The following is a 26,720-nucleotide window of genomic DNA, read 5'->3' on the forward strand; positions in this document are numbered from 1 at the left end:
AGGCACGTGAAGCAACAACATCAGCTGCAATTTAGAGCCTCCCACTTCTGATCAAACTAAAAATACTTTTTCATCCACAAAGTGTCTAAAGAGGAAAAAACCTGCCAGAGTGTGGGTGACAACTGGGAATCCTTTGGAGGAAAACCACTGCGGGCAGCGGAGAGGAACGGCACCACCATCCCCAGTCGCCGCCGGAGCAGGAGCCGGGTGAGGCGTCCAGCAGACGCACAAAGAAGCCGCAGTGACCACGGACCTTCCAGGATGAGCGCGGCGGATCTCGGGTTCCCGACGTTGTTCTGCAGCTTCTGAACCTTCTTCCTTCACGCAGCAGCGGGTGACGTCTCAGTTTTAAGAATGAAGCAGCACGTTACCTCCAGGGAAAGAACGCTGGTAAAGCCGAAGTTCGTAAAGGAAGTTTTGGACAAATCCATTCACATAACAAAGAGAACAAGAACCTTGGCCAGAGAGCAACACGAGACAAGAGCAAAGGAATGCACAACTGCATTACCACAAGGAAAACAAGTTCATTGCTATAGCTTCTGGGTCCACTTGGGTGTACCGGTCAGAATCTTTTTGCTTTTGGCATTTATTGTAATACAGCCTAGTGAGACTTAGGACATTGAGAAAGCTCTAGATCATCTTCCAAATGGGAGCAAAGCTGCCTGGATTTCCCACACTCCGCCCCACACCAGCCCCGGGTAACTCACGGCTTCCCAGCTCAACAACTTGCTCCATGGATGTCTTCTTTTCTTTTCTTGTTTCTTTTCTTTTTCAGAGAAAGTGGCAGAATCGTATTAAGGCAATTAATTTGTTGGAGTCAAAATGCAAAGTCAGGTATTCTGCAATAAAAGCAGCAGACAAAGCTCCTTCTGGTAGCTTGGTAGGAAACCAAGGTCTTCTCTAGTCCGATACAGGCTGGGATTTGGCCTTGTGTCAATCCAATTACAGAAGGTATTTGATTTGCCCCATTTCAAGCGGAATTAATGCGTCACATACTATTTCAAACTCCATAGTATACAGAACGTTGATCAATTTATCAGCCTCTTATTAGAAACCACTAAACTAATATAGGAAAGAGTCAATAAATGCACGATTCCTACTGTTTTCACTGTTTTGTGGTCCACTCAGCAAGTTCTACTGAGTGGCTGGGAAAGAGGAATCTTCTTGTCTCCGGTAGCTAATTTAGAGTGAAATGTTGTTCCAAGGTAATTGAACCTGTAACTGCAAGTTTCAGGACACCAAGACCAGTGTACAGTGCTTCCCTCTGAACACAAAGAAACATTGTCAAACATGCCGGGGAAAAGAAATGGAATTGAAAAAATAACTTACTCTGGAAAATGACAACTGGATCAGAACGAACTCAACAGAGCCAACTGCACCGGGAACCGAGCCGGCTGCAGTAACCTGAGAGGGCCCAGCTTCATGGCTAGGAAGTGGTTGTTCTCTCAAAAATCCAGCTGGCCGTTAAGTCATGAGCATCAGACCTCAAACACAAACAAACACACACTGTCTCTCCTCAGGATCTCATCTCTATTTTCCACTTAAATTTAAAAATATGGATCACATCACAATGTGATTATAATATCTGCAGTGACGGTCTGGTTTGGGGTGAAGAAGCGAAGCAGATCAGATCCGGTGTGCCAGCGATCCCTTCGACGGTATTTGCTTTGCAGAAAATGCACTTATGAAATATACATGTGCCGAGATGTGATCAGGATGCAGTTCTGCATTCTGATTAAAATGCGGCTTCCTCTGTGTTTACTGAGCTTCAAAACCAGCCTGATTTGTAGGCTTATGTGGTATTTTCTATCTTTTTTTTAAAGCGGGACTAAATTTAACTTCATTGTTATGTATAGGAAAATGAATGCAAATCTGGAACTTTCTTTAGCTCACGATTATTAACCCGAGAGATGAAGGAGGCGGCCACCAGCTCCAAGCCCCAGCTGGCGAGTCCAAGTGAGTGTGCCAAGTGAGTGCAGCTCCACCAGTCCATGATGCCCTGATTCTCTTCTGTGGAGACAGGACTTGATATTTTTAGGGGGTGATGTTATTACTTTTAATCACTTGGAACTTTTTTGCCCAGAACGACATGCACAGGTACTGCCAGAGTGTTGGTCCTGGAAAATGAGGCTACTGTCAGACCTGCTGGCTGGATGTACAGACTTTATTTTAGGTTCTTCTCACCACGTTCTTACAGCCCCTGATGGCTTTCAGGTGAGCTCAGAGTTCAAATAAGGAGACTGGAAAGGAAACGTCGGAGCCCAAGTAATCTATTTAAGACTCTTCTCTCACTTCCATCTCTTAGCCCTGGCTCTGGGGTGCCAGACAGCTCCCCTTCCCCAGCAATGCAGCGTGTCCCTTCCTCCTGGCCAGAGCTCCCAGCGCACGGCGCTGAAGTGGTTTAACATGATTCATCAGTCATTAACTTTCAAGTATGAACAGATGATTTACATAATGAAAAAGATAACTAATGGCAACTTTTAAGGTTAGCAGGAAAAAAAAAGACCTAGAAATGTATCTGAAGAGGCAGCAGAGGAGTGAACGTGGCGATGCACACTTAGCCCATGCTGCCATCCCCCAGCCCTGATGGCTGTTAGGGCAATGCACACTCATCCGTGCTGAGAGCTCTACAAAGGGTACTGCACCTTGTAGCTTCTGCAAATAGAAAACAAAAGCCCCCTTACACAATCTGCGAGAGATGTTCAAGGTAAATATTTAAACCGGTCAAGGCAGATGTAAGTTCACGGGCTCGTTTGTGCAGCACTTGTCACACCGGCGCGTGCTCAGCCCGGCTTCGCTCCAAGGGTACGAATGGCGCATGGCAGGGGCGCCCCAAAACTGCACTGGTTTCACACATTCACCATCCTGCTAAAGAAAAAGTCTCTTCTCATGTGAAACTACTGCATCAAGACCAAAGAAATGTAAAAACCACCTCAGAATGTACCCGAAATACACTCAGGTGAACTAGCAAAATACTGCTCCCTTTCCACAAAAACCTCACTCCACCCCAACAGCTTAGCTTTGATTAGAGATAATAAAGAGCATTTCAAAGGCTCATATGTGCTCGGTAAGAACTAATGAGCTGAATGATATAGCACACTCCAAAATAATGAACTAGTCAATAAGTCAGTTTAACCATAACTAGTAAAGAGCTGCTTTAGGATTTAGTCATAACTGCATCATGAGCTTGATGCAATGTTTTCAGGGAGCTCAAGTCATGACTTAAGCCAACGAGCTCTGCTGCGTTCAGCTGGGTAAGTAAATCCATATTACATTATGTCCTGGAGATGAACAAATCCTGGTTAAAGTTTTCAACCTTTTAACATAAAGACAATCGCTTGCTTTATATTCACCGCCCTTGTGAAGTGCCAATGATCACAGAACAGTAATTAACATAAACCTCCTTTGGGCCATATGCATGTATCTGTCAACACGGAAGTCTTGTGGTGTCAAGAAGCAGCCGAAATGCTGAACAATTACAGCTCTACCTCTGAATTTTGGCAGGGATAGCTCAGAGGACAGCGAGTTCTCAGCATAACGAGCTCTGCAGGGTCCCAGCGGCGTTAGTCACGGCCAGGGATGCGGACGCGGGCCAACGCCAGGCTCAGCACACAGACCCGGCTCTGGCAAACTCACTCTCAAGCCCTGTGTTCGCTCCTAAACTCGCAGCACTCCCCACTCCCCACAGGGCCCTTCCCCCCAGCAGCAGAGCACAGGGAGCACAGATGCGCATTTCCAGTTCCACGCAGTGTTTACAAACGCGGCTCTCGTGCCCATAACCGTCACCGAGCAGCACAAGCGCGCTGGCAGGCGACAGAGGGGCGAGGGCCGGGGAGAACGTCGCTGACGCTCGGGAGATGTGTCTGCTCCACGATGCCGTCCCGCAGCCCTCCCCAGGTACACGGCGCAGAGCCATGGAGAACGTTATGTATGAAGATCACTGTTGTACATCAACTAAATTCCTGTTGGCAATTTATATTCCAGTACAATGCACTCCACCAGCAGGGAATCTGCCCATTAGGAATTTATAGAATAGACTGCTTTATCAAAGTAATTCAGACATTTGCTTAGGAAACTATTTATCATATTCATGCTCCTCATCAACTACTATTTCTACAGAAACAGTGGGAGCAGAAGGCATCATTTGTGATTCATATGCAGATCTTCACAATGAAACAAAAATGGTAATTCATTGCCATTAGCACCATCCTGCATTCTTGTACCAGGAAAGTCAAACTGAAATAAATATTCTGACATAAAATCACACAGTAATCACACATTTAATCCCCCTTAAATATGCAGACTAATAAAACAGTAGTAAGAACATGCTACCAAATAGTGTTTTTAAAACTGATTCGTAATGCTTATTTCTGTAACTTCTGAGTTACACAGGAATGTGGCATTAAAGAAAAAAAAACATTAGAAGTTAGAGCTGATTGTACTGGAGCAGCTGTGACACATCACTGCTGTGCACTACAAGCAATAGTACAGTTAATATTCAGTAGCAGGCAATGTAATTTGACATTCTAATAGCTGCTATGCTGGGTTTAGCAAAGATTCAATCCATGTGGAAGTTAACTGCATATCAGAGAGATTTTATCTTGTAAAGCTGAGGTTAAAGCGAGATGGGCCTCAGCAAGAGCCCGGAGAGCCTGGGAAGGAAAGCGATGGGATCGGTGCTCCGGCACTAGCAGACGTGCTGACGGCACAGGATGGACTGAGCAGGAGTCCCAGTGTCCCTTGTACCAGGCTGCAGAGGCACCCTCCACCCTCACGCTCCAAAGCACCGCCGTTTGCACTGGAGCTGCTGAACTCCCTCCTCTACCCGGGCTGGTACTGGTAGCAACTGGGCAAACCACCCCTGCCTTGGGATGCTGCGTTATTCCTCACATGGATGGCACGAGTTCTGGCCAGGTCCCCTACAATTAACTGACAGCAGGCAGGGCAGACAGTGCTCTCCAGCACCGTCCCCACACGCCCCTCCTGCCCAGCACCGCTCCATCCCCACACGCCACTCCTGTCCAGCACCGCTCCGTCCCCACACGCCACTCCTGCCCAGCACCGCTCTGTCCCCACATGCCACTCCTGCCCAGCACCGCTCCATCCCCACACACCACTCCTGCCCAGCACCGCTCCGTCCCCACACGCCACTCCTGCCCAGCACCGCTCCGTCCCCACACGCCACTCCTGCCCAGCACCGCTCCGTCCCCACACGCCACTCCTGCCCAGCACCGCTCCGTCCCCACACGCCACTCCTGCCCAGCACCGCTCCATCCCCACACGCCATTCCTGCCCAGCACCGCTCCGTCCCCACACGCCACTCCTGCCCAGCACCGCTCCGTCCCCACACGCCACTCCTGACCAGCACTGCTCCGTCCCCACACGCCACTCCTGACCAGCACCGCTCCGTCCCCACACACCACTCCTGCCCACGGCAACGGCACTGACAGCGCTCAGCGAGCTCTGCTCAGAGCTGAGCGGGGTCACAGCCTCGCCTCTGCCACCACGCTCCTCTCACCCACTGACTATGGACTCTCACAGCACTTCTTCTCTTTTCCTTTGCTAGATCCAACGCGATTTGGCCTTTGCAATTATCTTTTACCCCTAAACTTCCTGAACTCCAAGATCTAGTACTTGGAATTAACGCCTTTTTCCATTCCTCGTAAACTCCTTGTTTACTCCTAACAAGTTTCATCCTGAACTTGCTTTGCCTCAGGAAGGTCACTGTCCTGTCCCGCATTTAAGACCACGAGGTGAAGCAAACAAAAAGAACATCAGACTCGTCCTTATGCTGGAACTATCAGCGTTCAGAGGGGAAAAGCACTTAGAAAAATGCTCCTTTAAGCGCAAAAAGATAATGGATGAAAACGGCCTTGGACCAAGCACTGTACTGTCCAGAGTTTCTGCCAGAAAGTAAAGGCATTTACTCTGTACTTTTTACATACTCACATTTTTAAGGATCCAATTATTTTTCTTGGGAGTATGTTGCCTACACCTGAATATAAAATATGCAGTGAGTCCAAACCATAGCGGCGAGAGCTGCTGCATCACACACAGAATTACTCTGTGTCTCATTTTCTTATATTAAAAAGAAGACAAACTATACCGCAGGCAGGATGAGACCTGGATTCCAAAGGAAAAGTCCCATTTATTAATCTATAAGAACCTCTTCAGAGATCTCAGGCATTTTGCTCCTCCCTCCATGTCTAGTATGATTTGCCACTATCTTATCCCAAATATAATAATAATTTTAAAATAATAACAATTTAAAAAATCACGAGTTAATTAGTTGCCTTTAAAAGCACACCAGGCCAATTTCAGTGGTTATTAAGGAGTAGTGGGGACAGCCTGGCTAAACCAGGTCTTTAATGGAATCATTAATTTGGCATGCACTGAATGATACGGGCTGAGCGAGAAAGCAGCATCCGGGATTCCTTTTACACTTCTCTTGAAAAAGCAAACGAAACGACCCGGATGAGAGGGGAGGTGTCAGAAGTCCCGTTCCCAGACACCTTTTAATGAAAGAGAACAGTGGACAGTTCCTGGGACCCTCGCACGGCTGAGGTTTAACAACCTGCTCTTTAAAAAATGTTCCCAAATAAATTTTTGGCAAGATGGATGGATTTCTAAACTTCTTTCTGCAAAGAAATCTCTGTAAGAAAATAGTTCTGAATTAATACAATAAAAATAGAAAATGAGGCAAATTAAGACAAGATTTGCAGTCATCTAAGCCAGCTTCGAGAGATCAGCTGGTTGTCTGGATATCAGCTCACTACCTAGTTCTAACAGTAGTTGCATGCACTGAATTTCTGCACATCTGTCACAGTTTCCAAAACACCCAGGATTTTGGGACCAGCATCCTGCAGCGTCATTACTTGGGGCACAAAGGCGAATGCGAGCCCTGATTGCTGTTGTTCCCGTCACACTGGAGATTAGTCTCAGCCTACTGATCTGAATGAGATGTTGCTTCTGTAAGTAACTAATAAAACTCAATCACATCATCCAAGACGCATTAGGATCCCAGGGAGTGCAGGCAGCTGTGTTAGCAACGCGGCCTTCCCCGAGCTCCGCTACTCCGAGCAATATCTCACACCACGTTTGCACTTGGTTTGGTTCCACTTCATGAATTTTTAATCTCTCCAAACCACTTGAAAATGCAGAAAGAAAACGTTAAAATTCAACGTTTAGCAATTAGCCTTCCTTGCAAACTGCTGCTTTTAAATATTTTAGATCATTCCCATCTAATACAACACAGAACCACCACTCTGAAATCTACAAACGGGAAATGTATCTATCAGGAATTTTTGTTGCTGTGCAGCAAACAACATTGTCCTTATCCTGCAAGAAGTCCAGTGCTTCACCTCGGTCCTTCGGCAGGTGACAAGGACAAGAAGGTGACCCGGAGCAGCACACGGGCTTGCCGAGGGAAGGTGAATTCCCCTCTGCTCCAGCACTGCTGACAACGTCTTAAACCATGAAAACCCTCCAATAAAGGGCTAAAATTAATCCTACATGACTTCAGAGGTTGGAAAGCATTTATCCTAATACCTTGTCTTCTATTCTGTCCCTTTCTTGCTTTCCACTCAACATAAAAAAGATCCCAAGTTTAAATTTAGGCGCTTAACTAGGTACGTAGAGCGAAGCGGGCTGAATCCAGACCTATGGATAACAACTACACACGGGTTCTAGGGAAAAGAAGGCTGGGGGTGAAATCCAACCAATCCTCACTATACAGCTGTGCAGCTCAGCACAGACACCACGGATCCTGAAACCCACTGTGGACATAATTCCCCAAAGCGTTCCCAGCACCAGACAAATAAACCTATATCCATCAGCGTTTACAAACCAGAAGCAGGAAGAACAGAAGTATCATCACCACCTACCACGGAGGTGACTTAGCAGTACCAGGACTTCAGTGCTCTGCACACACATGGAATCACCGGCTGAGGACAAGAGAGCCGAGAACAAGCTCTCCTTTGTACATGGGAGTGGGGAAAGCCTACGTTTACAGCCTTTATGAGAAGCGATTCAATTCTATTTGCTTTAGTTTTCTGCTGTTGTTTTTCAGCAGAGGCATTATCATAATGCTACTAGTTCTGAAAAAGTGATGCTACTTTAACTGTGATTTATATGGGCTTTTCTGTAACTTGCAAGGGCATGCTGGGATCTTGAAAATGACTTGAAATGTTCAGGAAAATACCACCCTTTTAATATGTTGGGAATTATGGAGAAACCATTTTAAAAACGTTTTCAACTTTACTCAAATTTATTATCCATTTCATATCAAAAATAATGCAACAATTTCGACAGTTTACCATCCAAATGAACAGCAAGGTATTCTTTTCATCAGGCTGAGAGATGCATGCGAATGGGGTTATTACTGACAAAAATGCACGGATACTAATTCCGTAATTCTTGCACTGTGACACCCAATATTCCCATTAATATGCCCTATTTGTCGGCATATTTGAATTGCATTAGAAAGAGAACCTAATTAACGCTTCATAAATAAAACATGTTCAGTGAGATGAGCAGGGATCATCTGGAGACAAAAAGTGCCAGGAGAAAAGGGTCTGTCCCGGCTGTCGCTGACTGAGCTTCCAAACCAAAACACAGTCGGGCTCCAACCTTTCAAAAACTTGTCCGTGCTGAACTTCATGGGCAACGGTTTTTCACCTTTTTATTCATGTTTCGCTACTAAATGTAATTATTTCTTTTATAAAAACGTGGATTTTATTACAACAAAAACCAAATCACACGAAATCTTATTAACTCTCCTGCCTATGGACCATAACACCTTGGAGGGAATGCTCATCTTCCTGAAAGCGCAGTGGGCAGCGTGTAAAGGAATACGCTTGTGCGAATAGCAGGTCCAGTACAGTAATATCAGATATAATTTTATAAGAGTATTAAAATATAATCCTATTTATTGGGCAATTTTGGTTAATTACATTTATTCATTAATAAAATAACATTAAATGTGTTCTGGAGTCGCAGGTGTTTGCAGGCATAGCACTGAGCCTTGCAAAGCAACGAGTAATGGAACACGGGAAGAATTAACATTTACATTCTCATATACAAGGGGCAGAAAATTCTCCATTGGGCTGGTTTATGCTCATTTTCCAAGCAAACTGTAAAAATGACCCGTTTGCACAGACAGGCCTGGCGCTCTTCCCCACAGAAAGCTTTTTCAGAGGCTGATTGTTTAGTGGGAAATACGCAATTTGGAAGTTCTTTTGAGTCAAATGGAGTATTCTCTGAAAAGCACTGACCCAGATTCAGTGCCAGCATGAAAGGAAGCCTTATGAATACATTTCCGAGCAGATGGCATTTTTAAAGCTATTTACCTGCCTCCTAAAACAAGCCTGTTTCTGACCTTCCTCATCCCGCCTGCCCGGGATGGAACCCGACTGACAACTGGTGCCACCAGCTTCTCATTTAAAGATTAAAACAGCTGAAGCAAAAAGCAGAATAGCTTCATTATTATAGGACATAAATCATGATTAAATATAAGACGAGAAAGTACATCCAATCCTGAAACTTTCCTGGCTTAGTTGAGCGTTTCTGTTTCTCCAGCTATCACTTACAGGCAAAAGGAATGGGCAGTACCTGGGAATCACAGCGGCTGGAAAGGCCTCGCGGGCCCTCCTGGGGAGAGGCGGCTGGGAAAGGAGTCACGCAGCAACGATGGTGCTGCGGTGAGAAAAAACAACGTCGAGTTAATCCCCAAACCTCCTCACAGTGTAGAGTAAACCAAGGGGAGACAGAGCAGTGCTCTGGGTTGATCTGTGGACGGACAACAGCAATGGGACTAAGTGTGCCCAGCAGGAAAATGCCTGTCAATTATTATGACATTTTCAGTGAAAATATCACAGCTGAGAAGGACGGTGACAGAAGCGCCCCGACCGCGCTCAGAGCAGGCCCGGATCCCTGACCTGTGCCAGGCCGCAGCTACAGGCGCCACCACCACCGCACCCCAGCACTAACACTGGCCTCAACTTCTTCCCAGATGGCCAATATTGGGAATTTCTACAGGCAAAGCCAAATATTTTGCCCAAAGCCGCCACAGTTCCTGCGGTGACTCCGCTGCAGATCATGCTCCTGTGGCGGTGACTTCACCCTGACTCTCCCCTTCTCTCAGACGCAAACTGCCCCCACTGTGGGTTCCTCTCAGCCACGGAGGAGCAGCAGATGTACAGCGGGACACGTCAGCAACGGCAAGTCTAATATAAAGCAAGACTTCTCTTTTCATAATGGCTTTTCCTTAAACGCACCCTGCTCCTATGCATGAAATTAGAACCAATTTCCCCTTCCAAGACAAGCCAGTCGAAACCTTGTAACGTCAATCTTCCTAAAGCTGACAGCGATCTCTGACGGTTACAGAGCACTTTACAAACGGCCTTTCCCAACTATTATTGTCAGTTCTTTCTGAGCATCTTCCATATAATTTTTTCAGCCGACTGTAAAACTGCTGAGGGGCCTCTGAACAGAACTTCAGGAGGAGCTCTGACACAGGAACACACACGTTCTCCATCGAAAGGAACAACTTTTTCATTTAGCATTAAAAAATCTAAGGGAATTTACAGGCTACAGAAGTGCTGAACTCAGAACAGACACTAGAACAATTCCACCAGCCTAGGAAAGGCACACCGAGCAACAGATTTTACTTAAAGCGTGCTAGGTTTACTTAAACTAAAGCAAGAAAGTGCGTGACCGACCTGCAGCTATGGCGGGAGTCAGCAGCACCGCAGCGGCCGCAACGGGCCAAGGACCCGTCCCGTGTGTGTGGCTGGTGACGGCGTTTGGATGTTCCCTTACCCGCCTGCCAAAAACATGTCGTGCTCTTCAGTGCACTCCACCCTGTGCTTTAGCAAGGAACCCGCCTGCGTGAAAGAGATGGAAACACTCAATGGTGGCTAAATTGCTTTTTGGGTGCACCAGTATTATTGTCAAATATACGAGCTAAGAAAGCTGCAGGCCACGAGAGGAACAGAACATTGCACAATACACACTGGGCTTTGTTTCATCTCCTACGTCTTTCCCCTCACAAACCCAAGTCTTTAATGAAAGAACACCGAAGGAGCACAGGTCACGCACAGGGCTGCAGCGCCAGCCGGGACTCATTCTGGCTCTTCAATCCGACTGAAGACCCCAAAACAACTCAGGATTCAATTAAATTTCCAGCAATCTCTCAATAGCTTCTACAGCCTTCTGAGAAGCACCTCAGAGAAGGCTTCTAAGAATGAAGCAGAAACACAAGGTTAGATTCGACCGTAAGCACATACCCGGAGTAACGACAGAGAACCTGTTGGAGCTATTTCAGAATTACAGCACGGCAAAATCCAAGAGCCTTCTGGCCTGTCTGCAGGGCAACGGAGCACCAGTTCAGCACTCGGCCATCTCCCGGAGACGCCTGCTTCCTTTCTTGGCACAACAGCCTAATGAAGCCCAAATTAATGGATGACAGTAGCTCAAGTCCTGCCGCTGGAGCTTATGCTGCCCACAGGTTACTCAACATAATTACAGCTCTAAGAATCACAGTTTACTTTCTGATGTAAAAATTCATGGTAAATGTATTCATTAAAGAGTGAAGCAGTCCTGAAGGAGCAGCTGATGGCGTGATAAAGGGCCCTTCCCAACCAAAATTCACTGGTGTTCTTTTATCTGTTACCTCCTTCTGATCGTAGTACTTAGAACCTGTGCACTACCCAAGCCTGAGCAAGGCCCAGCTTAGTGCCCATCCACACATCATTTTCTCACTGAAATTTCACAGAAATTACTCTGAGTCATCAAACACGTTCCTGGTACCAAAATCAGACATTGTGTTTTAACAAGAACTCCATGTTTATTAGTTAATACTTGTATTCGGGTGGCAATCCAAGGTCTAACAGGTCAAAGGCAAGTTGTGCTGTGCTGGGCTGCAGTTTGGGCTTCAGCATTCATGGACAGAGCATTATTCACCACTAGCTATTAGAAGCCGTAGGATTAGCCCCTGGAATTAGCTATTTGCACACCATCCCTACAAAACAGCGTATCGGAGTGTATGCGAAGTGCGACTTGGCAGCAACAGGAAGGGATGAGCAAGTCCCTGGAGAGCTCCCCAGCGCTGGGCCGGCACTGCGCAAACAGCGGGTCCAACGCTAACCCCACGGGCTCTCGGCAACGAGAAGACCCAACAGCTTCAGACGCTTGAGAGCTGCTGAAGGATTTTCATATTCCTTGCGGTGAAGTTGGTGAAGAAACAATGAAGATGGGCTGTGGCGCTGTGTGAGAGGCGAGGGATTTAAACACTGCAATAACGCCGTCAAAAATACCCATCATTCACATGTAAGAGCGGTACAGGGGATGTGATCCCTAATTACATAGGAAAAGTGTACAAGCAGATCAGAGATATTAGGGTAAGATGGTGTTTCTCACTACAGGAGCAGCTCATTCCGTGCGAGGACTGCACTGTGCTGCAAAGGATCCCCTGGGAAAAACACATCGCAGGAGCTGTTCCAGTTCATTTGTTGCTTTCATATACACAAAATAAATCCTACAAAATCATTTGAAACTCTTTGTGTGTCATTTCCAGACTCGTTCTCTTCTTGTTTTGATCAACAGCTTTGGGTACCCTGCCCGCCCGAAGCTCACCCTAGCGAGTGTTCGTCTGCACACACTGTCCCTCCCGGCAAGACCCGCTGCGAAGCTCCTGGCCCGGGCTCCGCTCCCCGCGAGGTCCAGGAGACGCGCTCGCAAGCCCACCGTAACTGTGTATTTACATCATCATTAAAGAGCTCACATCGTTTGAACGGAACTCCTATACCGTTCTAAGCAGGTCAAAGTGGCTTCTCTTGTAACACCATTCTTGAAAAGACTGAGTCAGTAACTACCCTTCTAGAAGAGAATAACAGTAATAGCAGGGAGGGTTGTTATTTCCATTTGTACAGACAGACAGACTGGACAGCGGGCAGGATGAAGGGGCTGCCAGGAACGACGAGGCAGCTGCAGATACACGTTCTCTTACAACCCACAGGTACAGAGATTCTGTCCAAACACACAGGGAGATTCTCCCGCTTTCCATGCAATGAAATGTGTCACCAAGGAAGCGTGTAAAAGACTTGAACTTTTGGCTCCATGCAGATGTATCGAATTGATTCAATTGAATTTTCATTATTTCAACGACAGCAAATTAACTCCAAAACCAGAAACTCTCCCTGAGAGTAATTACTGGTCACTGTTTTGCCAAGAGAACAGGAAAGAATAGGAAGATCAGAAAAAGTGTGTTGGAATTTGATCCTTTATACTGCCCAATTTCTGCCAGGCGTTTCGGGGCAGGACTATCCCATGTCCTCCTCCACTCCCTGCTCACAATGGGAAGAAATAGCATTTTCGGAGTAGCCAAACCAGATTTACCTATTGTCATTTCAGAAGCCTTACGGACTGAAAAACAAGAGAAGTGTTTATTTTATCATTAATGAGCTGTACTGCTCTAAAACTAGTCTGTCAATAAGAAACAAGGGCAAGTTTTACTGCAACAGTGGTGGAACATTCAGCTGAACTGTATGTTCACCGCAGCAAGCGACTGTGGTGCACCTCAGCTATTTAATAGGAGTGCAGTAATGCAGCCACAAGCACACAATAAATCTTGGTCTAGATACATATTGTGAAGATATTTAAGAGAAACAAGACATTCAAGTAGCAAAAAAAGGAACAATATAACTAAGAGAAAATGGCAGATGTCCCAGAGCAACTGGAAGCTGCAAAACCCCTGGTACTGCAAAGCGGAGTGAACACCGACAGTGAGAATGAACAACCACTGTCTCCAAGCCCTGGGCTGAACGAAGGCGCTTTGCCTGCTCCACCAGCAACGATCCGTCTTGTCTGTTTAATGGAAGGCACGTGCGTCAGCAGGATGCACATGTGGAAGGGACTGACATCAATGAGAAATGCACCGTTCCCTTGGCAGTCGCTGTCGTAAGACGTGCACGTCGTGAGGAAACTGCAGCGCCGGGGAAAACCAACATCGGGAAAATGACCTTTTCCCCAACGTACTAAGAACAACTGAAAGAAAGATCCTTCACTTATTTACTGTCTTCCTAGAAAACAAAACCAAAGCCAAACCACACCACCAAACCCCAAACTGCACTCTCCAAACCAAGTATAAACTTCTTATGCTTATATCACAGATGATAAACGCTGAAGTAATTACCATTACTATTCTTTCCTTCCCTCTTCTGTTCACAAGCTGTATGGGAATCCCCCTCGATCACCACACACACACTAGGCAGGGCTTATGTGAGCGCAGACCTAACAGTGGGGGGGCATTTTTGCTTCTGCTTACCTTTATCCCCCCTGATTTTCCCACACCATCTCATTTTTTCTTACCTGTTTTGTACTTAATAGGCCACTAAGATATCCCTGAATTCCAGAGCTTCCACCCACTCGCACTACAAATACTTGCAAAGTCAGATTATCATAATGTTTAGTAAAGCACGTCTGCGAAAAGGAGCTCAACACACATACGCTTTATCTAAGAGAACAGCAGGTGCAAGTCCTGCCAACCTCCTTTCTCCTGAGCACACATAATCCCATTTATTGACTCAGTGATTCCATTCAGAAAAGCACAACTACAAACATGTCTCCAGGGTTTTGCAGTACCTGGCTTTGCACAGAGCTGCTTGCTGGCTGACACTAACAGTTATTTACACGCACAAACACTATTTTCATTAAATCCCTTAATCTGCAGTTCATAGTAAGTTATCTTTGGGAAAAAAAAAGGTGGCACCTTACACTGTCAGTGTCCTGGCACAGGAGCCTGGCCTGGAGAAGCCTGGCCTGGAGGAGCCTGGCCTGGGGGAGCCTGGCCTGGAGAAGCCTGGCCTGGGGAAGCCTGGCCTGGGGGAGCCTGGCCTGGGGGAGCCTGGTCTGGAGGAGCCTGGCCTGGAGAAGCCTGGCCTGGGGGAGCCTGGCCTGGAGGAGCCTGGCCTGGGGAAGCCTAGCCTGGAGGAACCTGGCCTGGAGGAACCTGGCCTGGAGAAGCCTGGCCTGGAGGAACCTGGCCTGGGGGAGCCTGGCCTGGAGGAACCTGGCCTGGAAGAGCCTGGCCTGGAGATCTGCTGCAAACACCCTGAGGGTGAGCGGAGCGGGAACTGCAGAGCAGCCCAGCCCAGCCCCAGGTGCTTTTTGAGAAGCACGCTCCTCAGAGCTTCTGCCACCAAAACCGAAGCTCAGCAGCCTCTATCTATTAATACCCACTTAGTTTTCAACCAGCAGGGTCTAATAAAATTGTGTCAAGCTCAGTTTGTTCTGAATGCAACCTTTGAAAGCATTAAAGAAAAGTTCAGATGTTCATTCCCTTTTGAAAGCAGACAATTCTTACCCTCATTTGGGAAAAGAGAGCTGCAAAGACTGACCCTGGCTTTACGCTCAGGGCTGCAGGAGCGAGTCCTCCTACTAAAAACACCGTGTGAGCCTCACAGGGCCCTTCTTCTGCTGGGTGGGCAAAACACAGTTGCAGGGTTGGTGTTAATTTTGTGACAAGGAGACAAAAGGTACGACTTCCTGCGTCAGCTGAGCGTTAACAGCTGCTCCTCTACACAATTCTTGCCAAGTCAGTCTGACATCTCAGTTTCTTCATTCTGGAACGAAACATCACCATTTGAGAAGCTTCCAAACAAGGGGTTATAGAACCCACAGAGCTCCTGTTTGCTCTGCTGAGGGGTGGGGATGGCCATGCAAACTGCAAGAAGGGCAGCGAACGAGAAGAAAACGACATCTGATGTTTTCTGCTGAATAATCAGTAGCATCCCCCACGCTTCCTGTTTATGCCTGTGTCCCATATGAGCTTTTATCCACCATGGTGTTTGAACAATAGAAATCAATGTGGACCTATAAATACCACAGAGATAAAAGTTTCCACGTATTAAGTTGCACATTTCTCCCACAATCCACCATTTACTCCAGAGAAGAAATCTAAGAAATACAATTTACACTATGTGCCGTTTGCTGACCAAATGAGAAATCGCTCCACGTTTAGTCCCCAGTAGAACCTGCACCAGTAAAAGCATCGCTGTCACCCGCTGCCGTGCTCCCCTCCAATGCCACGGGCAACGACTCGCTGCTGATCTAAAAATAACTTTTATCTTGAATAAAACATACGAGTCCAGCTGCTTATTTACATGCAACTTCTGTTTGAACAGAAATGATTTGCTGGCAGCAAATAAATAAAACACGTGTTGGACCTGAACCAAAGGAACCTTCCCAAGCCCTCAATGCTGGACCATCAGCAGCCACACGGACACAGGTCTATAGCCTTGGTGACACAGAATCACACAACACCTGACGGCACCAGCTGCACTCCAAGGTGTATTTCTCAATTTACCTCAAAGTTTCGCGAGGATCTTTTGTTTTCTCGGTAGGTCTGACATGGGACAGGCTGGATATTCACCACCCACCGTGTGCAGGCTGAGCTCCCCGTTGTTCCTGACAGTATCACAGTGTGTTTGGGATTGGAAGGGACCTCAAAAGATCATCTAGTCCAATCCCCCTGCTGGAGCAGGAACGCCCAGGTGAGGTTGCAACAGTCACACATTGCTTTGTGCAGACTACATAATGGTGAGTGCAAGTGTCCTTTTTTATAAAATCAAGCCATAATCTGCTGCAAATTGGATAGATTCATCAGCCAGTGAGACTTACACTATTTTATATACACATCTGTAATGCCCTTCTTTGCAACCTTGGTTTTGGCTATTTGTGTACTGCTGATACACAATTCAACTACAGCGGAATTCATTAGTGGCATGATTGGTTAAAGGGAGCTGAAGGCAAAAGAAGAGCCAAACCTACACGTAAAAGACCTGAGGTTTTGGACACAAATGGTTCCAACACATCTGGTTAGCAATTCCAAACCTATTAACATACCAAACATATTCAAGACTATCACAAGACCTTCTCTCTTGCTCTCCTTTGCGTTTCACAGCTGCTCTCCACTTCAAGGTAGAACCTTGATGTCCTTGAGAAGAAACAGAACCGCTATCGCCAGCTGCGTGCTCTGCTTTGAAAACAACTGAAAGTATAAGGTCTCCTGCTTTGTTATGCAGAAAAGTCCTGTGTCTTAAGCACTGGATACAGGTTGTATGGTACAGCTGGTTAACTGTATATATAGGTGACAAATACAGCTTACTGTCCCATCCCTGTGTCTGCTCTAGGCATATGGCTGCTAAATTCAGTTATTCCAATAGCGTTTCCTACAGGAAACTAAGTGCTAGCTTCTCATCAGCATCCCCGCAACATTATTTAATCCCATCTTTGACCCGCCAACTTTATTAACAAGAATAAACTAATACCATACTGTGCAGAACTCTGTCTCTTTTGGATCCGGTTTTAGAAGCTGTGGACCATGTGGAGGAATAAAACAGGAATTCATGTCCTTGAGTTTAAGAGAAACAACATGCCTTGTGTGTTCAATAGCACAGCTAAAGAGGCAAGCGAGCAGTGTCCCCCAGCGTCCGGGAGCGCAATCACAGGGTGCGGAGCAGTGGCACAGCCAGGGAGCAGCACTGGCACTGCCGACTGACCTGCGGCACTGGGACTGCCTGCTGACCTGCGGCACTGGGACCGCCTGCTGACCCGCGGCACTGGGACTGCCTGCTGACCCGTGGCACTGGGACTGCTGACCCACGGCACTGGCACTGCCGACTGACCTGCGGCACTGGGACTGCCTGCTGACCCGCGGCACTGGGACTGCCTGCTGACCCGCGGCACTGGCACTGAGGACCCGCAGCACTGACACTGCTGACCCGCGGCACTGGGACTGCCTGCTGACCCGCGGCACTGGGACTGCCTGCTGACCCGCGGCACTGGGACTGCTGACCTGCGGCACTGGGACTGCCTGCTGACCCGTGGCACTGGGACTGCCTGCTGACCCGCGGCACTGGCACTGAGGACCCGCAGCACTGACACTGCTGACCCGTGGCACTGGGACTGCCTGCTGACCCGTGGCACTGGGACTGCTGACCCACGGCACTGGGACTGCCTGCTGACCCGTGGCACTGGGACTGCCTGCTGACCCGTGGCACTGGGACTGCCTGCTGACCCGCGGCACTGACACTGCTGACCCGCGGCACTGGGACTGCCTGCTGATCCGTGGCACTGGGACTGCCTGCTGACCCGCAGCACTGACACTGCTGACCCGCGGCACTGGGACTGCCTGCTGACCCGCAGCACTGACACTGCTGACCCGCGGCACTGGGACTGCCTGCTGACCCGCGGCTCTGACACTGCTGACCCACGGTGCTGCCACTGCCTGCTGACCCAAAGCACTGGGACTGCTGACCTGCGACACTGGGACTGCTGACCCGCGGTGCTGGCACTGCCTGCTGACCCTGACTGAATCCAGCTCCAATTGGCTGCAGAGTCCAGTCCAGGACTTCAGGTGCGGTTCTGAAGTTCCTGGGACTTTCCAGATTGGTTTTGTATATTTTGTATTATTTTGTCTGTTATATTAGTAGCATTAGTAAAACATTTTTCATTTTTCCAACTCTTTTCTGTCTGTCCTTCTTTCCCTCCCGATCGCCCGTCCTGAGTGGGAAGGGGGGACAGGGAGAACTGAAGGGTAAGGGGGGGAGAGGGGGTTAACAATACATCTGCCAGGGTTTTATTGTCACCCCGCAATCAAAATCCTTGACAATGACTCACAAAACAAAACAGATCTTGTTCACATGCCCTGTGCCAAAATAAAAGCCAAGTTCTGCTCTTAGTTGCCCCTTCACAGGGTGACAGACACCCCAACCTTACAAAGGCTTATATCCCCATTGGAGACAATGGAGTCCACATTCATTTTCATGCTTGAACGCTGAAATGGGTCTGAACAGATCTGGCTGAGTAAGGACGGGCAGAGTGAGAGCTGGGTGCATTTCTTTGCCAGAGACAGCTTTTTCTTAATGAAATCCTCCGGTCACGAGTGAGGTCTGAACCTGGTAACCACCCTGGAAAACAAGCCCTGCAAACAGTCAGCCAACCAAACGCTCCTAATTGAGACATGTCCATTTTCCAAGCGCACGTGTAGTTGCCCACGGTCATCTGACATCCTGATCCAGTTAACAAATCCTTTCACGTGATCCAGCACAGACAAACGGAACGGCTGTCTGAGCAGTCACGGGGACCACCAGGATGGGTGCTCCCGACAGCAGCTTCACTGCACGGGGCTGGGGGGCAGGAAGCACTCAAAAGCGACCGGCAGCGATCGAGCTAGAAAAGCCGCTCGGATCCACTGGCTGGCCTAAACACATTGCTGTTTCCACACAAACAAACAAACAGACACTTCCACATTGCGCTGCGTGAATTGTGGATGGGCAAGCACAGAACCCGCCTCGGCACACGTGTGAAAGCAGCACACGTGTGAAAGCGGCGCATGCGTGAAAGCGGCGCACGCGTGAAAGTGGCAGCCGTGTGAAAGCGGCACACGTGTGAAAGCGGCAGCCGTGTGAAAGCGGCACATGTGTGAAAGCAGCGCACGTGTGAAAGCAGCGCACGTGTGAAAGCAGCGCATGTGTGAAAGCGGCGCACGCGTGAAAGCGGCAGCCGTGTGAAAGCAGCGTGCGTATGAAAGCAGCACATGTGTGAAAGCGGCAGCCGTGTGAAAGCGGCACACGCGTGAAAGTGGCACACGCGTGAAAGTGGCACACGCGTGAAAGCAGCACACACCTGAAAGCGGCACACGTGTGAAAGCGGCGCACGTGTGAAAGCAGCACACGCAGTGGACGAGCAGAAGGTGGCCTCCAAGAAGACGAAGCGCGGCCGCAGAGCCACACACGGGCGCTCCCTCCGGCTCCCGGCACAGCTCAGTAACTGAGTCATACGTCCATTAGATTAACAAAGCAACTAGATCTTTCCTCTTATCGCTTAGCAAATCGTATTACTGTAATGAATCAGGTATACTCTTCAGACTAAACTACAGTCACCGGTAATCTTCATCCTATTAAAATCCATGGAATTCCTTAAGTGCTTCCTCTGGAATCAGTACTAGTTATCAGTACAGCTAATGGCGAGTGGTTTGAGTGATATAACCACATACTTCTTGTCTTATGTTTGGCTTTATATAACGAAATGAAAACGACACTTTGACACAGTATGAGTTAAAACGCCTTCTCTCTCAGTGTCTACCCCATTTAAGTATCTCCTCTGTGTATTTCCCAGAGCGGGTGTTTGATCACGTTTTTCCATGTTTAGCAGTGAATGATCAGCTGGCACAGCACAGAAGTAGAGCAGCAATCACGGCAAAGACTAAGGATGCTTCAAAGGACTGCTAATAAATATACACAGGAGGAAAAACTGCTCTGAATGGGCAGAAACCAGGCTAAGCACCCACGGCTCCGCGGGTTTCAGCCACGTCTCAGATGTAACGCCACCCGTATTCACGAGGGGACGCACAGAAAGGGCGAGAATGTGTTCCCATGTACCGCCAGGAGCCACAATTCTTGTTAGTGATAAAAACAAGATAAAAGGTATCACCTTCACCACAGAGAAACAGTATACATGTATTTCTTACCAAAGCGTACCATTATTTACATTTATGCATCTGAAAGAAATTTAAAATTTAATAGTGAATATAACTTAGGTAACAAATAATTTTGTACTATGACAGAGCAGAAAAACACAAGCAAACAGGAAAAAAAAGCTACAGTAAAAATAAAAAGTTTCATGCATAAACTTACATATTCCTTACAAGTGGTATTGATGTGAGCTTAAAACGTTCAAGGGTCAAACTTCAGTGTGCAAGTCACTTTTGAAGCCTCGGGAAGGTGCTCTGGGGAAAAGGAGCCACGGCAATTACAGGCAGTTTCAACCCCAGGAACACACTGAGCGAGCAAACCAGCAAACTTCACTGGTACTTCTGCAGTGAGGGGGCAAAGCTACAGAAGCCAGTTCAGGAAAACATGAGAAAAGAGAGAGTACAAAAAGCACTGAAGATTCTTGTCCTAACATTAGTACAATTAACATTCCGTTTTAAATTATTTTTTTTAAATTCCATATGCACTATAGTACTGCACTAATTAACAATGAAGAGTGTGAACTCTTGGGTTCCAGCAAGTCACGTCAGCAAGCTCATGAATGGAAGTCACCGTGTCTTTGAATGAGCCATATGTACATCTGTGGAACCAATGTCACCGCTGCCAAACCTTTTGTTACTCAGCTGGATGTGCGCTGGGCAGCTGGACTGTGACCGTTCCTGACCACCAGAGGGAGCTGCAGTCCCGCGTCCACACACAGACCCGCCACCGCTGCCCAGAACAACGGGCTGAGCTCGGCGCTGAACCCAAGTGCTGCCCGGTGCCAGGCTCGGCCGAGCTGGGCCCAAGGATAACGTTCACGCTCTCTGACTCTGAAAAGGGCTTTAGCAAGGTAAAAGCTGTGGATGTTTTTTTATAGCTCTCATGTCTTTCCTGCTTGTTTTCGTTTAGCAGTAAGCAATGCGCCATGGCTGGCTGTCCCTACACGTTACAGATCATTCTCAGTGTGCTGCACCCAGACACCACAAGGGACAACTTATGATGACCAAACATAGAGAAACTGGACAGTTATTGATTGCTAAACATGCAAAACTACATCTTCCTCATTCTTCTCATTTTCTGTAGCGCACACTTTCCCCCTTCCCAATCGTACACGAAACTTAACTCACGCCCCTCTCCACTGCGGCGAGAAGCCCAAGCAGCTGAGGGTCAACCACTGTTTTTTCTACAGGCAATAATGAAATTACTATAATAATGAACGTTTTTCTACAGGCAATAACAACATGCATTGGTGGTTTCCACCACAGCACACAGAACAAGCAGCAAACAAATACACAAGTTAAATTCAACACGACTGTCAGCTGCTCCTTTAAGCTTGAGCAGGACTTATTTTCTTTGCCCCATAAGACACTTCTGTGACTTCTAAACACATAATTAAGATGAGTGGCACAAGAAAGAACTTCTAAACTTACTTCTCAGGCTGTATGTAGCCTGAGGCCTGGCTCTAGCTGGTCGGATGTGGGTTTCCCTGAGGTCGGTTTGTCACCACCACATGACACAGGGATGACATTCCATCACTGAACTTTACCCCCAACTCTCACTCCCGAGCTTGAATTTTCCAAGCAACACAAATCAAACTTATACAAGGTTGGTACAGGGTGAACAACTGATCTAATTCCTCTGAGCCTCATTATACAAAGTTAGGCAGCAGGGAAATCACTCAACATGGCACAGGAGGATCAGGGACCACACACTACGCTGGGTTTGGATGCTGAGGAGTCTAACCCGGCCACCTTCTCATCTCGTCGTGACAGGGATGAGGAGCTGCAGGATGCCATGCCTACACCCTCTCCTTCAGCTTCTCCTTCCTTTATCAGGAAAAATGTGACACCCAACATGTTCTCCACACCCAGAGAGCAGATCATTTAAGCAGGCTCCAGCTCACCCAAGGAAAGCGAGAGGAAAGGCTGAGTTACTTCCTATTCCGTGCATCTTAGAGATGATATTACAATGCACTTACTGGGACATATTGACGTAGATTGCAGGTTATCTTGAGTAATGGATCTCACGAGGTCCAGCAGACGAGCTCTGCGGTGGTTGCGTGCCGTGCTGAAACACTGCGGAACCGACTAACTCGGGGTTTGTTCGCATTGCAACACAGAACTTCTCCAAGCGCAGCAAGACTCAGTCTGGCGCTTGGCCCCTCTGTGCTTACATCAGCGAAGCACTTTCTGTCTCCCTGGCCCTGCCAACAGCACAGAGATACACTTCAGGATCCATGGAGTTAAAAGGCTTTTTCTCAGTGCGGCTGCGGGTGCTGAGCTGGCCTGGGTGGGTTTGCAGGGCTGGAGAGGAGGACTCGCCTGCAGGCTCCTTCTCTTTTGTCTCCTTGTGGCATTCAGGCTGCTCACCCCACAGCAAGAGCAAAACAAAACCAGTTTGTGAAGTCAATTCTTAAAAACTCATCTCTGTCAAAGCAGAGATGCCTGTGTTGTGCAAGTCCTGAAGGCACGTGGGGGAGTTCAGCAATACAAACAAGTATTTGTTCTAAATGCACTCCCTTTGTTTCAAGAGAACAGTGTCAACAAGGATCTCAGAGGCTCTGGCAAGGCGGGTCTGGTCCCTCTGCGGCTCAGCGGGGATCAGGGATGCCCAGGGGACGTGCGTCTCAAACCAACATGCCCAGGGATGTCCGTGAGACCCCTGGTGTCTCTCAGTTCCTAAAGCAAAGCCCAACTGCCATCACTTCAGGTGGACTGACTCCCCCTGGAACGCAGACAGAGGTTGTGCTGTGGCAAAATCAAGTATGAACAACAACTGAAATAAGCCTGGAGAGGACAAGAAATTTGCTTAAAATCAACATTTTCTGTGTATTTTGTCTTCCCCTTGGTGTGTGTTCATTCTTCTGGATAAGCAGATGGGAAAGGTCATTTCTGGGCCTTTTTTCAGGAGCACACTGATCTTTGTCTGGTGGAGTTTTCTACCCTTTGGCACGGTATCTGCTACACACTGCTGTGGTTTCTTCTCACCTTCTTAAGAGAAGCTTCACATGCCACAGGTATAAACCTGAAGCCTGAGCTGAACCTCTTGTGAGAATGGGAAAAAGTCTGGGGACGGAAAGCTTTTAAACCTGGATTCACACACATCCTCTGGATTCACACACATCCTGGCCTAAAGGCTCCCGGGTCTCTCCCAGAGACTCCTCTTGGTGCCCTCGTGCATCCCCGCTCCCTCCTCCCCCAGCGGTACCGTACAGGAGCTCCCTTCCTAATTAACACATCCCTTGCAAATCACACAAGTTAAAAGACACAACGGCAACATGAAAGTGAAGGCAGATCAAACACCTTCCCTCTCATCACCACCTCGAACAGAGCAGGTTTTCCTGCCTCTTCTGGGCTTACACAGGTAATTACTGCATGTCTTTAATTCCATTACTGAACATCAGCTAATGCTACACATCATATACAAATCTGCTGAACAAGCTGGTGTGTTCACACCTCAGGAGAATTTCCAGGTGACCAACACTGTGTTTTTCTTACACAGGTAACTATGAATTCAATACTTTTTCATACGGGAAGAAATCTGGATATTCTTACGTCCACGAGGCCTTATACTCCCTAACATGTGGTGGTTTCTCATTGCTGTCAGAAAGGACTCAGCACACGCAGCCACACAGAGACAAAGGTGTTGACCAGGGTGAGGAAACAGCCCTGAGCTGTGCCCTGGTCTGGAGAGCCGAAGGACGCGCCGCTGTGACCCGCTCAGCGCTCGGCCCGTCCAGCCTCAACTTCCTGACCTTACAGTGGCTGCCTTAGTGATTCAGTGTATTTATTGTTTTTAAGAAGGAATCCTGCAGTCTCTCATCTACTTTTAGGCCACCGTGTTGCTTTATTTACACTTCATTGTGGAAACAAGTAATTGTTTCTAACAAAACCTTGGAAATTTCTGCATGTGCTTTAAGCTAGCCCTAAAAGAATGCTGAAGCACTCACAAGGACTTGAGGAGATTGAAAGCAATGATAAAAGACTCAATGACTCTGTACCTTTGATCCCAAATGATACTCTAAGCCATGTTATTAAATTAAGTCTAATTTAAATCCCAAACATACGCAGTATTTTAATGGGATCAAGGTTAATATACATGAAAAAAACATCTCCTGCAACGCTTTTATGAACTGTGTATTCTATCAGAAATAAATCAGCTTCACCCAGACTCCAACTCAATAACCCCTCCTGGTGCGCAGCGGTCCCTGGACCTCAGCGAAGCTACGTGAGCTCTCCGCAGGCCAGCGGTGCGCCGGGGGCACCCCGGGTGCAGGTGTCTGCCACCCTGCCCTCAGTGGCTGCTGCAAAAAGCCATTTCTAGGAGCCTTCGGGAGGTTTTTACACACTGAAGATCTCCCCGCTTGTCCGCTCCAGCGCCGCCTGCCTTGTGTGGGTTTGACTGGGGAATTCAACGACAAGTAAATGTGCTGTTGCGGGAGAAGTTCCATAGCACAGAACAGCATCACCGTGTACAGATGGGAGCAGCTGGAGCTCCAAACAGCAACAGGAGGACTCAGTGCTAATAAGCACAAATCCTGAGAGAAGAAATAAATAGCACAGGCAGAATGTGTGGGAGAGAATGCTGCATGCCTGTAATTTCAGGCAGGAGCCAGCTTACTTTACTCCTCCTCTTTAAGGTCATGAGCCATTGAGACTCAATGCCATTTTGCCACCAAAACAAGAGGAAAAGATAAAAAGCAGGAAAATGCCATGCGGAAATTGCTGCAGACGTAACATGGACAATTTTCAAAACTGCCAAACGGAATTACGGTGTTGTGAAATTCAAACAACGCAAGTCTGGTAAGAATTACTTTTACTGCTAAGTCCACTTCAAACAGGGACACACCTCATGTATTTTCCTCCACACGAAGATCCACACGAAGATCCACACTGCTGCCAAGTGCCTCGAAAGAGAAGAAAAAACAGCCCTAGGCCATCAGAGGGGTGAGGACAAACCTCTCATCGTTCTCTCCAACAGTGCCGGTTACTCCTGGACTGCGCAAACACATCCTTCCAACTGTCCACAGCCTTCTGAAGGCGAAGAGAGAGAAAACCAGCAGAGACAAAGCACAAACAGGGCTGCATGGTGTTGAAAGTGTATCTACTGCTACTGTATCTCTGCTTACAGGGATCTATAATGGCAAAACGGAAAGGAGAATGGAGGAAGAAGGACCAGCATGTGGGAGTCAGGAGAAGGGAGAAAGATGAGCACAGAATGACACTGCTGGAGAGATCATCACGGGAAACGGGAGAAGAAAAACAGTTCATGGATGGCACGAGAGGGGGCAAGAGGTGGCTGCAACACGTAACTAGTAAAGGGACAAGCAGAATGCCCCATACACCTGATGTCATGATCCGCATCCTCGTGTTCTCACAGGGCCTCAGCCAGACGTCGCAGGGTCCTCCAGGAGGAAATGCCGCCACCGCTGAGCGACGGGGCGGGAAGCAGAGGCGGCTGCTGGGCTGTGCAGCCCTGCCGGGGGGCGGCAGCACGTCCTCCATCGCTGCGGGCCCTTTGATGCTCTAGCTGGACCGTCTCATCCACCTCCTTGCATTACGCCCAAAGCCCTTATGGGTACTTGCAGAAGGTCCTAATGACTGGCTGGCATAATCAGAACCCCTCCCTTCCACAGACATTTGCTGTACCAGCCAGAAAGTAAGATTTAATTACCTTCTTGAACTCTCCAAAGACAGATTCCTGTCTTCCACCTGAGTTTCAAGCTCTAGTGTGTGTAACATAAGCCGAGTGATCAGTATCCCCTCAAATACCTTCACACTGTCTCACAGTGTCTCAAGAGTTACATGGACTCGCGCAGTTTGGTTCCAACAGAGCACGTCTGAACTGCGGTGCATGCACACGCACCCTGACTCATTCTTATGACAGATTATCACTCGTTTTTTCTCACCAAATTCTGTGGGAATCTGACTGAATCAGACATGAATAAGGACTGAATCAAAACCTCAGGACCTGGTTCACTGGAGACCCAAAATGCAGAAGTAGCACCCCTGAGTTCACTTCCGGAGTTCAAAACAATCTAAAATTAAACAGGAATGTTTTCAGTGGAAGTTCACGCGACCAACTCACTCCGGTAGGTCTGATCTTCCAGTATTGAAACCAGAAGAACTGTGGTGACTGCAGCCTCCACAGAGACCGCTCCCCGGCCTTTGAAACAGCACTATCAGC

General features: G+C 47.8%; 1 protein-coding gene across 9 annotated transcripts in view; it reads right to left on the minus strand.

The window, feature by feature from the left end:
* The window catches only part of GPR149 (G protein-coupled receptor 149), an 85,340-nt gene that overhangs the window by 30,068 nt on the left and 28,552 nt on the right, over positions 1 to 26,720 (minus strand). Inside the window, exon 4 of one of the 9 annotated variants that reach the window (XR_010474559.1) lies at positions 10,719 to 10,883. The exons of 7 other annotated variants lie outside the window; for them this stretch is intronic. The gene's annotated coding sequence lies outside the window, so the exon portion shown is untranslated. Of the gene's footprint in view, positions 1 to 10,718; positions 10,884 to 22,512; positions 25,261 to 26,720 lie in introns of those variants that run through there. One more of the 9 variants, XR_010474560.1, reaches the window with a different exon arrangement.

The sequence above is a fragment of the Columba livia genome, chromosome 9 (assembly GCF_036013475.1).
Source record: "Columba livia isolate bColLiv1 breed racing homer chromosome 9, bColLiv1.pat.W.v2, whole genome shotgun sequence".
NCBI lineage: Eukaryota > Metazoa > Chordata > Aves > Columbiformes > Columbidae > Columba > Columba livia.